The sequence below is a fragment of the Rhodnius prolixus genome, unplaced genomic scaffold (assembly GCF_049639745.1).
Source record: "Rhodnius prolixus isolate KJV_2025 unplaced genomic scaffold, Rpr scaffold_2, whole genome shotgun sequence".
Taxonomy (NCBI): domain Eukaryota; kingdom Metazoa; phylum Arthropoda; class Insecta; order Hemiptera; family Reduviidae; genus Rhodnius; species Rhodnius prolixus.
The window spans coordinates 65,254,176-65,271,625 of record NW_027411592.1 but is presented as its reverse complement, the minus strand read 5'-3'; the positions used below and the strand labels follow the sequence as shown (position 1 = coordinate 65,271,625).

The 17,450-nt window shown below is 32.7% G+C and overlaps 1 protein-coding gene across 1 annotated transcript in view; it reads right to left on the bottom strand.

Moving 5' to 3' along the window:
- Positions 1-17,450, bottom strand: part of LOC141450169 (secretion-regulating guanine nucleotide exchange factor-like) — an 84,292-nt gene that overhangs the window by 55,624 nt on the left and 11,218 nt on the right. The window contains exon 10 of the mRNA XM_074120326.1: positions 11,013-11,227. The gene's annotated coding sequence lies outside the window, so the exon portion shown is untranslated. The remainder of the gene's footprint in view (positions 1-11,012; positions 11,228-17,450) is intronic.

Sequence of the window (17,450 nt, the reverse complement as noted above, 5' to 3'; positions counted from 1 at the left end):
TCTCACAATTGTAGAGCTAGATGTTATCTATAATTGACTAGAATTTCATTGCAATTTGATCGATAGGAATGGAGATATTTAACAGTAAAATTTTGTTGGTTACTAAGTTCTTCAAAATTAAACATCGTATATCTCTTTAAGTACTGTATCTAAAATGTAGCTATTTCTCACAATTGTAGAGCTAGATGTTGTCTATAATTGACTAGAATTTCATTGCAATTTGATCGATAGGAATGGAGATATTTAAAAGTAAAATTTTGTTGGTTACTAAGTTCTTCAAAATTAAACATCGTATATCTCTTTAAGTACTGTATCTAAAATGTTGCTATTACTCACAATTGTAGAGCTAGATGTTATCTACAACAGACTACAATTTCATTGCAATTTGATTGATAGGAATGGAGATATTAATCAGTAAAGTTTTGTTGGTTACTACTAAGATGCTTCAAAATTAAACTTCGTATATCTCTGTAACTACTGTACCTAAAATGTTGGTATTTCTCTCAATTGTAGAGCTAGATGTTATCTATAATTGACTAGAATTTCATTGCAATTTGATCGATCGGAATGGAGATATTAAACAGTAAAGTTTTGGTTACTACTAAGATACTTCAAAATTAAACTTCGAATATCTCTGTAACTACTGTACCTAAAATGTTGGTATTTCTCTCAATTGTAGAGCTAGATGTTATCTATAACAGACTAGAATTTCATTGCAATTTGATCGATAGGAATGGAGATATTTAACAGTAAAATTTTGTTGGTTACTAAGTTCTTCAAAATTAAACATCGTATATCTCTTTAAGTACTGTATCTAAAATGTTGCTATTACTCACAATTATAGAGCTAGATGTTATCTACAACAGACTACAATTTCATTGCAATTTGATCGATAGGAATGGAGATATTTAACAGTAAAATTTTGTTGGTTACTAAGTTCTTCAAAATTAAACTTCGTTTATCTCTGTAAGAACTGTATCTAAAATGTTGGTATTTCTCTCAATTGTAGAGCTAGATGTTATCTATAATTGACTAGAATTTTATTGCAATTTGATCGATAGGAATGGAGATATTTAACAGTAAAATTTTGTTGGTTACTAAGTTCTTCAAAATTAAACTTCGTTCATCTCTGTAAGTACTGTATCTAAAATGTAGCTATTTCTCACAATTGTAGAGCTAGATGTTATCTATAATTGACTAGAATTTTATTGCAATTTGATCGATAGGAATGGAGATATTTAACAGTAAAATTTTGTTGGTTACTAAGTTCTTCAAAATTAAACTTCGTTTATCTCTGTAAGTACTGTATCTAAAATGTTGGTATTTCTCTCAATTGTAGAGCTAGATGTTATCTATAATTGACTAGAATTTTATTGCAATTTGATCGATAGGAATGGAGATATTTAACAGTAAAATTTTGTTGGTTACTAAGTTCTTCAAAATTAAACTTCGTTTATCTCTGTAAGTACTGTATCTAAAATGTTGGTATTTCTCTCAATTGTAGAGCTAGATGTTATCTATAATTGACTAGAATTTTATTGCAATTTGATCGATAGGAATGGAGATATTTAACAGTAAAATTTTGTTGGTTACTAAGTTCTTCAAAATTAAACTTCGTATATCTCTGTAACTACTGTATCTAAAATGTTGCTGCTTCTCACAATTGTAGAGCTAGATGTTATCTATAATTGACTAGAATTTCATTGCAATTTGATCGATAGGAATAGAGATATTTAACAGTAAAGTTTTGTTAGTTACTAGGTTCTTCAAAATTAAACATCGTATATCTCTTTAAGTACTGTATTTAAAATGTAGCTATTTCTTACAATTGTAGAGCTAGATGTTATCTGTAATTGACTAGAATTTTATTGCAATCTGATTGATAGGATGTTAGATATTAAACAGTAAAGTTTTGTTGGTTACTGAGTTCTTCAAAATTAAACTTCATATATCTCTGTAACTACTGTATCTGAAACGTTGCTGTTTCTCACAATTGTAGAGCTAGATGTTATCTATAATTGACTAGAATTTCATTGCAATTTGATCGATAGGAATGGAGATATTTAACAGTAAAGTTTTGTTGGTTACTAAGTTCTTCAAAATTAAACATCGTATATCTCTTTAAGTACTGTATCTAAAATGTAGCTATTTCCCACAATTGTAGAGCTAGATGTTATCTATAATTGACTAGAATTTCATTGCAATTTGATCGATAGGAATGGAGATACTTAACAGTAAAGTTTTGTTAGTTACTCAGTTCTTCAAAATTAAACTTCGTATATCTCTGTAAGTACTGTATCTAAAATGTAGCTATTTCTCACAATTGTAGAGCTAGATGTTATCTATAATTGACTAGAATTTCATTGCAATTTGATCGATAGGAATGGAGATATTTAACAGTAAAATTTTGTTGGTTACTAAGTTCTTCAAAATTAAACATCGTATATCTCTTTAAGTACTGTATCTAAAATGTTGCTATTACTCACAATTGTAGAGCTAGATGTTATCTACAACAGACTACAATTTCATTGCAATTTGATTGATAGGAATGGAGATATTAATCAGTAAAGTTTTGTTGGTTACTACTAAGATGCTTCAAAATTAAACTTCGTATATCTCTGTAACTACTGTACCTAAAATGTTGGTATTTCTCTCAATTGTAGAGCTAGATGTTATCTATAATTGACTAGAATTTCATTGCAATTTGATCGATCGGAATGGAGATATTAAACAGTAAAGTTTTGGTTACTACTAAGATACTTCAAAATTAAACTCCGTATATCTCTGTAACTACTGTACCTAAAATGTTGGTATTTCTCTCAATTGTAGAGCTAGATGTTATCTATAACAGACTAGAATTTCATTGCAATTCGATCGATAGGAATGGAGATATTTAACAGTAAAATTTTGTTGGTTACTAAGTTCTTCAAAATTAAACATCGTATATCTCTTTAAGTACTGTATCTAAAATGTTGCTATTACTCACAATTATAGAGCTAGATGTTATCTACAACAGACTACAATTTCATTGCAATTTGATCGATAGGAATGGAGATATTTAACAGTAAAATTTTGTTGGTTACTAAGTTCTTCAAAATTAAACTTCGTTTATCTCTGTAAGTACTGTATCTAAAATGTTGGTATTTCTCTCAATTGTAGAGCTAGATGTTATCTATAATTGACTAGAATTTTATTGCAATTTGATCGATAGGAATGGAGATATTTAACAGTAAAATTTTGTTGGTTACTAAGTTCTTCAAAATTAAACTTCGTTCATCTCTGTAAGTACTGTATCTAAAATGTAGCTATTTCTCACAATTGTAGAGCTAGATGTTATCTATAATTGACTAGAATTTCATTGCAATTTGATCGAAAGGAATGGAGATATTTAACAGTAAAGTTTTGTTGGTAACTATGTTCTTCAAAATTAAACTTCGTTTATCTCTGTAAGTACTGTATCTAAAATGTTGGTATTTCTCTCAATTGTAGAGCTAGATGTTATCTATAATTGACTAGAATTTTATTGCAATTTGATCGATAGGAATGGAGATATTTAACAGTAAAATTTTGTTGGTTACTAAGTTCTTCAAAATTAAACTTCGTTTATCTCTGTAAGTACTTTATCTAAAATGTTGCTATTTCTCACAATTGTAGAGCTAGATGTTATCTATAATTGACTAGAATTTCATTGCCATTTGATTGATAGGAATGGAGACATTAAACAGTAAAGTTTTGGTTACTACTAAGATGCTTCAAAATTAAACTTCGTATATCTCTGTAACTACTGTATCTAAAATGTTGCTATTTCTCACAATTGTAGAGCTAGGTGTTATCTATAATTGACTAGAATTTCATTGCGATTTGATCGATAGGAATGGAGATATTTAACAGTAAAGTTTTGTTGGTAACTAAGTTCTTCAAAATTAAACTTCGTATATCTCTGTAACTACTGTACCTAAAATGTTGGTATTTCTCTCAATTGTAGAGCTAGATGTTATCTATAACAGACTAGAATTTCATTGCCATTTGATTGATAGGAATAGAGATATTTAACAGTAAAGTTTTGGTTACTACTAAGATACTTCAAAATTAAACTTCGAATATCTCTGTAACTACTGTACCTAAAATGTTGGTATTTCTCTCAATTGTAGAGCTAGATGTTATCTATAACAGACTAGAATTTCATTGCAATTTGATCGATAGGAATGGAGATATTTAACAGTAAAATTTTGTTGGTTACTAAGTTCTTCAAAATTAAACATCGTATATCTCTTTAAGTACTGTATCTAAAATGTTGCTATTACTCACAATTGTAGAGCTGGATATTATCTATAATTGACTAGAATTTCATTGCAATTTGATCGATAGGAATGGAGATATTTAACAGTAAAATTTTGTTGGTTACTAAGTTCTTCAAAATTAAACATCGTATATCTCTTTAAGTACTGTATCTAAAATGTTGCTATTACTCACAATTGTAGAGCTAGATGTTATCTACAACAGACTACAATTTCATTGCAATTTGATCGATAGGAATGGAGATATTTAACAGTAAAATTTTATTGGTTACTAAGTTCTTCAAAATTAAACATCGTATATCTGTTTAAGTACTGTATCTAAAATGTTGCTATTACTCACAATTGTAGAGCTAGATGTTATCTACAACAGACTACAATTTCATTGCAATTTGATTGATAGGAATGGAGATATTAATCAGTAAAGTTTTGTTGGTTACTACTAAGATGATTCAAAATTAAACTTCGTATATCTCTGTAACTACTGTACCTAAAATGTTGGTATTTCTCTCAATTGTAGAGCTAGATGTTATCTATAATTGACTAGAATTTCATTGCAATTTGATCGATTGGAATGGAGATATTAAACAGTAAAGTTTTGGTTACTACTAAGATACTTCAAAATTAAACTTCGAATATCTCTGTAACTACTGTACCTAAAATGTTGGTATTTCTCTCATTTGTAGAGCTAGATGTTATCTATAACAGACTAGAATTTCATTGCAATTTGATCGATAGGAATGGAGATATTAGACAGTAAAGTTTTGGTTACAACAATGATCATAAAGCCTGAATTATAAGTATTAGTATTTTGAATTTGGTTTATCATGTTAGTTTGGAATTTCCAATATTTCCAAAAGAATTTGTTTCTTGAATGTTGAGATTTTTCTCAACCGTGGTGCTTGAAATTTTCTTCTAATCGAGCACAATTTTCCTAGTGTCCTGACTGATGGTACTTTTAAGTTGCTGGAGTTTTCATTTCGCTGGTAATTCTAAACAATGTAATGGTACCCTAAACTAGCTTTATCTTTTTTTTTAAATAAATAAAAAGTTTTTTTTCCCTTAGTGGTTATCAGATAATGGTAACTGTTTCGGGTAATTTTCCCATAGGGCTATAAAACAAACTAAGTGAAATAAATAACTTTCCTAACCTCCACAAGTTTACATATTAAGGACTAACAGCTGATTTAAATAAATTAAAAACATCTGATTTAGATATTTCTAAAACATATGTTTTTATTTTCTTGGAACGGATGAGATTATAAGCGCTGCTATACCCCTCCCTTCACATTGCATAACCGCCAATACAACCTTGGTTAGTTCACAGAAATAAACTTTATCGTCAACAATAATAGATAAAGAAATTGTTTTTACAACAAAATAAAAAAGTTTTTGCCTCCTAATCTATTAATTTAAAATAAATATGCATATTTAAATTTTTTTTAAAAAAATGGTATTTTTACTAGTAAAGTAATGCCTATTTTTTCAGGCGGGCTTTACGTCCAACTACCAAATTAGGTGTCGTTGATGGAGGCGACTAGCAAACATACTTTACTCATATCAAACATTAAATAAAATCCAAGGCCTCTAGACCAGGGGAATCGAATCCACTAAACCAACAATACATCTTAGCATTGCGGGTCTAATCTCTTAACCGCCTTATATACTTTACAATAAATTTCTTTTATTAACCATCAAATAAAATCCAAGGCCTAAGACCGGGAATCGAACCCACTAAACCAACAATACATCTTAGCATTGCGGGTCTAGTCTCTTAACCGCCTAACATACTTTACTATAAATTTCTCATATTAACCATTAAATAAAATCCAAGGCCTAGGACACCGGGAATCGAACCCACTAAACCAACAATACCTCTTAGCATTGCGGGTCTTAGCATTACAGGAATGCAGAAAAGAGACTTACTTGACAAGCGCTCCAAACTCACTCTTAAAAAGAAACAAACAAACGACAACTATACAACAACACTCTGCTAGCTCCGGACTTGAACTACACGGGATAACAGCCAAACGCACAACCCTCAAATCGCATTCAATCCATACAATCCAAAATCCATTGTCAATGCGTTCCCTTTTACATTTCCAACCTTACTATCTAGACTGACTTCAAAAATTCCTTTCGTTTCCACCAAAGCCAAACCTCCGTTACCTAAAAATTTCACTCTCAAACTATCCCTCCTCATTCAAATCCACTTATCCAAGGCTCTCTCAACCTCAAATCTTCCCCCACAAGCCCTCCTAGACGTTTGAGGCGATCGCTGGCCGCGCGGCCACCACCTGAATGCCTGTAACGTCGGCTATCCAGAGAGGCGGTAGCACTCCCCTATAGCGCCTTAACGCCATCACTGCCGCCGTTCAAGAAATCCAAGTCAGTGTACGTGGCGCTGGCGTTAAGTCAACGCACGTACTTTTATTGTACGTTCATCTTTTTCTACATGTTGTACTTACTGGACGTACAGTTGTAAAGTTCTTAAATAAATACAAAAAAAAAAAAAAAGATTCTCATTAATATTATAAAGGTAGTAAGCCAGTACAATGAACAGAAATGGCAGGTTAGAGAGGACCCACTCTCAAAAAAGTACATCCATTAGTACATCAAGTTTAAGAAAATCGATTAGATGATCAACTTCCGGTTGATCGATTTCGACTAAAGCCTTATAGTGGTACACACACACACTATTGGCATCTATTTTTTGTTTCTATTAGACCACTGACTAATTTCAGAAAATCTCTTTTACCCCCACTCAAAAGGGCCTTAAAACGTGCATTTCTGGTACAAACTCAAAATCGATAATCTATCAAAATCGATAATCTATCAAAATCGATTTGCTAAGAGAAAGTAATAAATCGATTAATGTGGGTTGATCATTCGTAGAGCGCTTGAATGTTCCCAAATATTAGCTCATTTATTTTGTTGATTTTATAAGAAGTTAATTTATGTGTATAATGATGATATAATTTTGTTTATTTTCAACCACATTAAGTAAGCAATAAAAAGACGCCTAATTATCACATTTATCAGTGGCAAGGCCAGAACATTAGAACAATAGATCTCATCATAAAACGATAATTACACATATGTTCACTGTATTCTAGGAACAATTGTTCTCTGCGCTTGCGTACGTACTTCTTTTTTTTTTGTGCTAGAATCTCTCTCTTCACGTACTAGGTATTCTGGTTAGAATCGACTAGATTTTTCACGAAAATGCAATCGATTATTTTCTTACTTAATCTTTCCAGGATAATTGCAAAAAAAAAAATAATAATAATAATAACATGGATCGAACTCTACACCACTCTCATTTAGACTATATTCCCTTATCATGCAAGGAAATGGTTTCCATCAGGAAGTAAAATGAGGAACGAGTCGAATTTGTTTCGATTTGAATAGTTCACCGGAAATAGCACTTTGTGCGTGCGTGTGAATTTATAGGAGGAAATTCATTACCACAAGGAGTACCTGACTATGAACCCAATGAGCATGATTCTTCAAACGGAAGTGCCGTTTTACGTAATGGATTCCCCCCCCCCTTTAGCACAAATGACGTACTCATGTTGGTCTGGAACATGCTTACAGGAAAGCCCGATTAGGGGCATTTCTCGCCGAGCTGGGTAGACTTCCTGCTGAACTACCATTTTCAGTATAACACAGGGTGTTCATTTTAAGACGGCTCAAATGCATTTAAACGGTTAATCTGAGCAAAAAATCGTAGAGGAAAAATTTGTTGCCCGCAACCTCTAGTTTCAGAATTTGTGACTTGATTTTTAGATTCCTGCCCGCATACGCGGCTGACGCGCGGCCAAAAGTAAGGGTTTACAGTTGACCCCCATTTTCATATACATAGTTTTAAAGAGTATAAAATGTTATGAAAGAAACCGGAAACCGCAATTCGATATCTTCAAAATTAAAGGTGCTAGGCCATTTCAAAATCTGGTATTTATTAATCATATTTCAATTTTTTTAACTTGTTATCAAAGAGAAAGAAGAGCACGCGGTAGCTCATTTTTATGTATTTTTCCATCCCCTTTCTACTAAAAATATTGCCAAGGCAGTAAAGCTAGTATTTTTCTTAATATCGGGAAATAAGTCGTTTTCCGAGTGATTTTTTTTTCTAAGAAAAATCAAATGTTAAGAGCTTTTTAGATGTTCTCAAGTATACACAAAATGGCTAAAAATTAATTTTACATCTGTTACAAACAAGAAGGTTTAATAATTATTTGGTAATCTTGGGAGAGTTGCGTTTAATTACCATTAATTTTGAAGATATCGAATTGCGGTTTCCGGTTTCTTTCATAACTTTTTATACTCTTTAAAACGGTATATATGAAAATGGGGGTCAACTGCGAACCCTCACTTTTGGTCGCGCGTCAGCCGCGTATGCGGGCAGGAATCTAAAAATCAAGTCACATATTCTGAAACTAGAGGTGACGGGCAACAAATTTTTCCTCTACCATTTTTTGCTCAGATGAACCGTTTAAGCATGAAATGCATTTGAGCCGCCTTAAAATGAACACCCTGTATATAGAAAAAATAAATATATTTTTAAGAAGGCATTTGACAACTAATGACATTAGAAACCACCTGTAAATTGCAAATATCAATATGACTATTCTTAACCTTCAAAAAAACAAAGAAATAAAAGTAAAAATGTTTAACATTACATCGCAAACAACTTGAAATCAGCAAAGAGGGTACCACCTTAACAGAACAAAAAATCGCAATCAAGTTAAAAAAAAAATTAAATACAGAAAATTAAAAATAACTATTTCAAACTTAATACTGCATCAAAATAAGATTTTAATAAATATAAATATAAAATGTAAAAATTCTTAACTTGTATTAAAACTGTCCGGTAGGACAGTTGTATAAGGGTTGACCATCAAAAACTGCACGAAAAAGCGTAACGTTGAAAAACACCCAACTTTGACAATTTTTTTCTCTTTTTCTATAAAAGATAAAATTCCCAAATTTTCTTTAAATCTTACTCCAAACCCTCCTTTATAACTGTAATTTTTTTGCAACCACCCAGATCTAATAGGTTTCGAGAAAAAAGTTGCCGAAAATGAGCAAAAACGGCTTTTTCAAAAAATGTTCTTGTTCTTGTTGTTGTTTTTGTTCTTGTTGTTGTTGTTACCTTTTTTGTAAACAACGTAGCGCCTAAACGCGTGAACCGATTTTCATGAATGAGGTGTCATTCGATTCGGAATTTTATGTAGATGTGCCTTTTGGGGGTCTCGATCCTGTACATCGAATGGGAGAGTAGTTAGCCCCCTTTATGTAAGGCCCCCTCCAAAATTATTATTACTAATTACTCTGTAAATCTTGGCCCGATTATGATAAAATTTGGTAGGATGATAGGGTTAGGGCTCCCCTACGCGACATTAAAGCGGCAATTAGCTCTTACACTTGTTAAGGGGAAGTATAGCAATCGTTTCAAATTATCGACACGTGAACCGATTCTCATGAATGATGTGTCATTGGAATCGAAATTTTGTATAGATTTGCACTTTATAAGTCTCGACGCTATGCCTCATGAGGAGGAGAGTTTGCCCCACCCAAGTAAGGCCCTTTCTAAAACTATTAATACTAATATTTCTATGACGCTTTGTCCGATAAAATTTAGCAGGAAGAAGTGGTTAAAGCTCCTCTACGTGGCTGTGAAGTGCACCTACTAAGAGAAAGGATTGCAATCGTTTAAATTATCAATGAGTGAAACGAATTTACACCAATGAATTGTCGTTCGATTCAAAACCTTTGCCTCTTTGCCTTTTAGGGAGCAGTACTGTAATTGCAGTTTATTTTTCTTACTCCTCTTAAAAGGAAGTACTGAAATCGCAGTTTAATTTTGTTACTTAAGTACAAATACCTTCCTATTTTATTCAAAACGTTTTCTCAAAAAAAAATTGTTATTGAGGATGGTTTGGGCACCGCAACTATAGTCATTTTTTTAAAAGATGAAAATATGAAGTGATTGCAATACTTTTTCTTATTAGAAGAATGAGAAATGAAAAAATATATTTTTTTTTTTTAATTTAAAAATTAACTTAACAAAATTTTCATACCAACAAAAAATACGTCGTAAGTTTTACACACAGCTTAACTTGAACGACCAATTCCATTCTATGACCAAATCGTGGGAACGGAACTCGGTCATTAAATAAGTGGATGATGATACGTCTACTAGTAATAATAATCAATAAAAATTATAATACTTAAAATTAAAACTTGTAAAAAAATATTTAAAAAGTTAAAAACAGTATAAATAGAAGTGTTTGGACATGTTTACTAGGGTTACCATGGAAACGGCCAGGTTATTCCAGGTTTATAAAAATGTACTACGTTAGTCAAATTAAATTGAAAACATATATATTTTTTAATTTATTTCGTTATTTACAATCAGTATATACATATAAACAATAAGTAAATAGGAAGATTGAAGGATAAATAAATGCGCGAAAGGCAGGAGGAGAGAAACTACCCAGTGGTAGCACTCTCTAAATTGAAAAGAAAAACTTTTATAGACATAATTTTTTTTAAAAAAGAAACTTCTAAACGATATAGATACCAAAGAAAAAAATTTTATCCCTGAACTACATTCATTTCAATTAAATACTACAATGAATTGTGGAATTTTAAAATAAATAAATGCAATTAAATTAAAATTCAAAATTTAAAACAAAAAGTATGATTACTTACGCGCTTGTTCGTGACCCGCTGAGGGGAAGTTGACGTCAAACACTGTACTGACTGCGCCTACTTCCACTGCACTGTTGATAAGGCAGTGACTGAGTGAAGTCGTTGTTGTGGATCGCCCTACCACCACTGTTTACTCCTAATACAGCGATTAGTGCGCGCGCAACTAAGCCCTCTACTGCCATTTAATTACCACTTAGTTTTTTAAACAAAATAATCTGTAACAATAGAAAAAAAAAATTATTATTTTTCAGTTCTCTTTGTGAAAAAGTAGGAAAAAAAAACTGTGGCTATGTCATGGACACGGCCGTGTGTTGTACGTGAATACGTTTACGTTTAGGGTTATATTTTTTATAATATAATAATAATAATAATAATATATTATTATTAAGCAGCGGTAAGTGTTTTTCTTTTGTTAGCTTCAATGAGCGCAGAAACCATAGACGATCACACACACCTCACTTATGTCCGAATGGATTGTTGACAAACGTCGTAGTGAAACGTGCACTAGCTGCTGCCCAATGTGTCTTCATAATCGACGATCGAACACAATCTATGCCTATAAAAGTCTGTTGTCGATGTAGAAGCGATTTCATCATCCACTTGCATAATTTCAACCGCCCCAGCTGCAGATGTACTGTTGACACCGCTCGGCCGCATTCATTCTTTTACGTTCCTAGGCACAGCTTGACTCGGTCATATGGTGTTTTATTATTACCATTCGATTTTTCTTGAGAAGCCCTTTCCAAACGTATACGATCTCTGTATTTGGTTTTGGCTTTTCGACGCGTATAGGCCGGCATTATATATTTTGGATCATATTTTTTTATTCTAACACCTTTATTTTATTCACTGTCACTATTTTACACTAATGTTTTATATACAATCGATAGATTGTGACGACAGCTGACGATTAAAACTTAAACGAACATCATAGCTTCTCCGAGTCAAAAGTTATACCATTTGCAAATCTCGATACGCAGCAAAATGATCTCAAAATGGCGGCGCTTTCCCCTCCACCGCGCGCGATGCGTCACAGCCCTCGCTTATCGTAATGAATTCTTTGATCCTTTAGCTAATCCAGTGGTCTAATTTAATTTTGGATGTAAACGATAGATTCGAAACTATAATGCCAAACTGTATCCCCTGATTTTGTTATCATTAGGTTTTTTGGGACTGCCTCCATATGATAGTAAATTTAAAGACGTATTCACGTCAAAAGATTGTACATTAATCACGAGGGTAAAAAACATCTGCTGTTTCCATAAACAGTTCTTAAACCTTAAAATCTGTACTAGTAAACAGATGACCACAATATTGTTCACTTTAAAGGTACCATTTCCGGGAGGTGGGGGGGACAAACTGCACAAAAAACTGTTCCAGTCAATGGCACTTCCGGTAAGTAAATTTTCTACAAAAAAAAAAACTTAAAATTTTGGTTACAGATTTTATCATAATTAATATTTTTATTACAGGAAAATATTAGGTATAAAAGTTTTGGGGAGACCTCTGTGAGAGCAGTAAGTAACTAAATCCTTATACAACTTCGTACGAGACATTTGTTTGGAGGAAAAAAACTAAACAATTTGGAAAAATCAATTCATTATAGCTGAATTGTGCTGAAATTTTCGAAGCAATTAAAAGTAATAAAGAATTTTTTTTAAAAAAATAAATTCAGTTAAAAGTAATTAAAAATTATTACTTACATAACCCTATGAATGGGCAAAGGGAAAAGTAAAGATAACAGATCCCAACGATTAGTTCATTTGGGGTAGGGATTCGTTCAGTGGTTAGCGACGGGATTTCAACGCGAAGATCACTGGTTCGAATCCAGCTGCTGGGTCTTAGGGTACGTTTACAATGGAGCTGTGAGTATAGATGATAGCAGAGATGATAACTGATAGAGTAAAATATAATCGCTGATTAGTGTGCACAACGGAGCTGTGATACATGCAACATGTCGAGTAGTGAAGAAGAGTTTTTATGTTCACCAGCAACCAAATGGTATATTTAAAAAAAAAAGATGTAGAAAATATCATGTACATACCATAAATAAAAAAACGAAGTACTTTGGGCGAATTTCACTATTTATATAAGGAACTTAGAAATTATCCGGATCGTTTTTTTGAATATGTGAGGATGGGTCCAACCACATTTGACTAAATTTTAGAAAAAATAAGGTCAAAATTAAGAAAAAGTAGGAAAAATTGTCATGGAAATCCTATAACTATAGAAGAAAAACTAGTGATAACTCTGAGGTAAGGTTATATTGAGGAAAAACAAATAAATACACATAAAAATAAATGTAAGCACGATTTAAAAAACAAAATATTGTTTAAAAGTAAATAATAAAATAATAACCAAAAATAATGAGTAAAGACAGCACTAAATAATTTTTCGACGTCCATTTTGAAGCTCCGATACTGGAGTTCAGCTAGCAGAAAAATGAAAAATTCAATTCTATCATCTATGCTCGTTTATAGCAGCGAGTATGAGTCACTAGTCGAAGCTTCGTTGTGCACGCTCACATAAGAATGTACTAGGTTATTCTATAAGCGCTGATGCATCACTGCTATCATCTCCGCTATCATCTATGCTCACAGCTCCGTTGTGAACGTACCCTTAGACTTTCTCTTAGAAGTTTCTTACAGCTCATTGCCCGGTGATGGACGAGAGAACATTGATCGGAGGAAGGCAGTGCACTGAAAAAAGCCTTGGGTGCCTTAAATAAAAAAAAATCCTATTGTTTTATTTATTAAGGAACTAGCCTACAATTTAGACTTTTTAATTACAAGAATATGACGCAAAAACTATTTTGATAATTTTACTTCCTTCCCCTTCTCCCTCTAATGGTTCAGATTAAAATTTTTACATTACTAGTGTTGTAAGCAAATAGTTTAAAGCAGTTCATTGAAGCTGTCTAAGAGAAAAAATCTTGAAAAAGTGAAAAATACCATAAATAATGGATACTTCCGGCTAAACCATTAGGCCCCACGGAAGTACCCCCTCCCCCACTCCAAACATGAAGACAAAGCTTCCTGTTGGGTCCTGCGTTCACACAAACACAGACCACTTCTACAAACCATTTTTTTATTTTTTGAACTTAGGGAACCTCCTTTCCCTAAGTACTGGGAAGAACCAACATGCCGAAAGGGCAACGAAAAGTAAAGATAACAGATCCTGACGAATGATTAGTTCATTTGGCAGCCATTAAAAATATCAATATTACCAAACAAATTTGGCAGTCATGGGGACAACAGTAATACCAACCCACCAATAATTTTTGATGGCCACCCCCCTCTAAAGTTGTTGACATTTGTCCAATTAATTGAAATAAATTAATTTTACTCCTGTCTATTTTTAGCTAGGCAATTAGAAATCACATCTAAATCTATAGTATGAAGTATGCATAGAATTTTTTTTCACAATCTATTTATATTTGGTGCACTTATTTTACAAATACTTGCCAGATCTTGTAACTGTTATTAGAAATTAGTTCAGTAAAAAAAAAATAGATTAAAACTATTTTAAGGTTAGATATTCCTCTAAAGAACTATTTTTGTTCATGAAAAATGGTTTTTCCACATTTTTATAAAATATTAATAAAAATCAAGCGTGAAGCTAAACGAACTTTAAACTTTTAATTGAAATTATCATTTCCGCCAAAAAAATAAGAGAAACCGTAAGGCCAGATTAAGATTAGATATTTACCCCGAAAATAACAGTTTTTTTACATAAAGTTTTATTACAATGAACATTAAGTAAAAAGTCCAAGTTAAAGAAAAGCTAGAGAACTGTAATAAGCATTACACATTACATTATCCTTTTTCTTTTTATTTATTTACCATCAGCACAGATGGTACTTTATTTAAAAATTATATTAAATAAATACCAACTTTACGATAATCAATACAGCAGTTAAACAGCTGTTTTTATTATCGTGACCTTGAGTAGCGTTCGTTATTTTATAGTTTCTCTTAATTTTTACACTCGCCAATGGAAATAAATTGAACAATTCATTTTGTGTTTAAAATCAGTTTCAACCGGAAATAGATACGTATTGAGGTCCGAAAAAAAGTTGATTGGATCAAGTCTATCCGCAAGCAGGAGCAGATTATTTCTGGAAGCTAACTCGCTTCCATCCTGCCGAAGTGCCGTAAAGATTTATACTTGGAGAGTGCCAAATTAGTGTAAGGCGGAAATAGCTGGTTCTCCTACAACCAACTAAATAATAAAACCACTGACGATGGATGAAAGTGCGAAACAATAAACAGGAAGTATCCTGTACTGGTTGCACTCATCAGTTTCACCAATTTGACTATTTTTTTTTTGCACCAATAATTACGAAAATAAGTTTTTTGACTATTACTACGTAATTATTTCGACATCTCTAATTCTAGTTATTACGTATTCCTAGAAGTATTACTTCTTCTTGGGGAGCGGAACTCCATTACTAATAAGGTTAATATGAGAGAAAATTATTCCATTATTTTTTTAATGGCGGCTTCATGTAAATAGATGTCAAATTACTATAAATGGTACATGTCACGCGAACTGACACCACGCACTCAACTCTGTGTTCTATCTAACTTTTTTTGTGAATATTCACACGAATTTTTCTTGCAACAACCAAGAAAATTAAATTTTCTTTAAAAAAAAAGAAAAAAGAAAAAGCTGTTGAATTATGTACACGATTTAGCGAAAAGCAGTATCAACCATTTTGAAGAAAATTACAAAAACTGGTAGATCGATTAAAACAAAATAAACCGGAAATTTCCGGTTGGTTGATTTTGACTAAAACACGCAGAAAAGTTCTGTAAAAACGACTACTTCCTCTAATCTAAGACGGAAGGAGGTAGCCAGTTCTGTAGAGTTGTATTTCCGGAATGTTTATTCCGGAAATCGGTTATTTAGCATAGTTCCATTAACTCTAAATTATCTGGTGAGGGCAATCACATGTATTATTAAAAGAAAATTATAAAAGAGAAAGTGGGGTCGCACGGTAGCCGAGCGGTTAGAGGTGAGACCTGCGAAGCTAATATGTATTGAGGTACTGGTTCGATTCCCGGTGTCTAGGCCTTGGATTTTATTTAATGGTTAATATGAGAAATTTATAGTAAAGTATGTTAGGCGGTTAAAAGACTAGACCCGCAATGCTAAGATGTATTGTTGGTTTAATGGGTTCGATTCCCGCTGTCTATGCCTTGGATTTTATTTAATGGTTAATATGAGAATTTTACAGTAAAGTATGTTTGCTAGTCGCCTCCGTCCTCGTCACCTAATTGGTAGTTGGACGTTAAGCCCCGCCTGAAAAAAAATTGGGATTACTTTACTTTATTTTACTTTATAAAAGAAGTCTTTAATTTCCTCCAACAGTTGGTAGGAATTAGTACTCTGCCAGTGGCACACCCTCCTGGTGATTATTTGCTCCAGTCAGGGATTATGATGACCTTCAGACAATTAGAGCAAATCTGTTAGACCTGCACGACCTCTAATGGTAATTTATCCAAGATGTTCTGATTGATGTTAACTCAGGAGTAGTTGAAATAAAGCGCAACAACAGTGGGAGCCGCTGCAAAAGAATGGCGGCTAGGCGCGGGGACCCTCTTTTTGCAATATGTGGGGGGGCCCCCTAACTTTTTTTTTTCAAAGAGGGAGTGATCACCAAGTACCCGCGCCAATATCACATAAACTAATGCAAATAAGGATATCCTCAATTAATATTGCATCGGAGTACGCTACATGTTTGCATTTAGGTTACATTGTTCTAGCCTTGAATCGTGGGGGGGGCATAGTAGCTGTATTGGTGAACTCGAACATTACAAAGGAAATCACTTACTACTAATATGAAGCCGTTTTCGAAAAAAAAAATCACTTCGCTGAAGAAGCCCTTCCGATAGACAGATTTCTGTGGAAACCCTAGACACTAGAAGCGAATAACAAGTAAACGTCTTCCTGGGGCAGACTTCTTTACAGCCCACTGTCCGGTGATGGAAACAGATTATAACATTACAGCTTCTAGAGCAGTGATTCTCAACCATTTTTTTTGTCGCGGCGGCACACTTTTAACAATTTCAAAATTTGGCGGTACACTAACAATAAGATTAAGTTTAAACGTATTTTACTTATCCCATAATACACTGTGTAGAATAGTTTGTTTATTTTCAATATAAAATAAAATAATATGTACTACAAAAACAACAGTATATTTGTTTATTAAGGGATTAATTACAAGTTAATAATAAGAATGCTTTTAATGAGAAATTTTGTGCATTTTGATAATTACAGATAATATTTGGTCGTATAAATGATAATGCTCCTCTCATATCGTCTTCTACATTTAAAATATAATTTTTATTGTATGTTATGCATTTCTAAAAATTTGGCGGCACACTTCAAAACTTTCGCGGCAAACGCAAAAGTGCCGCGGCACAGTGGTTG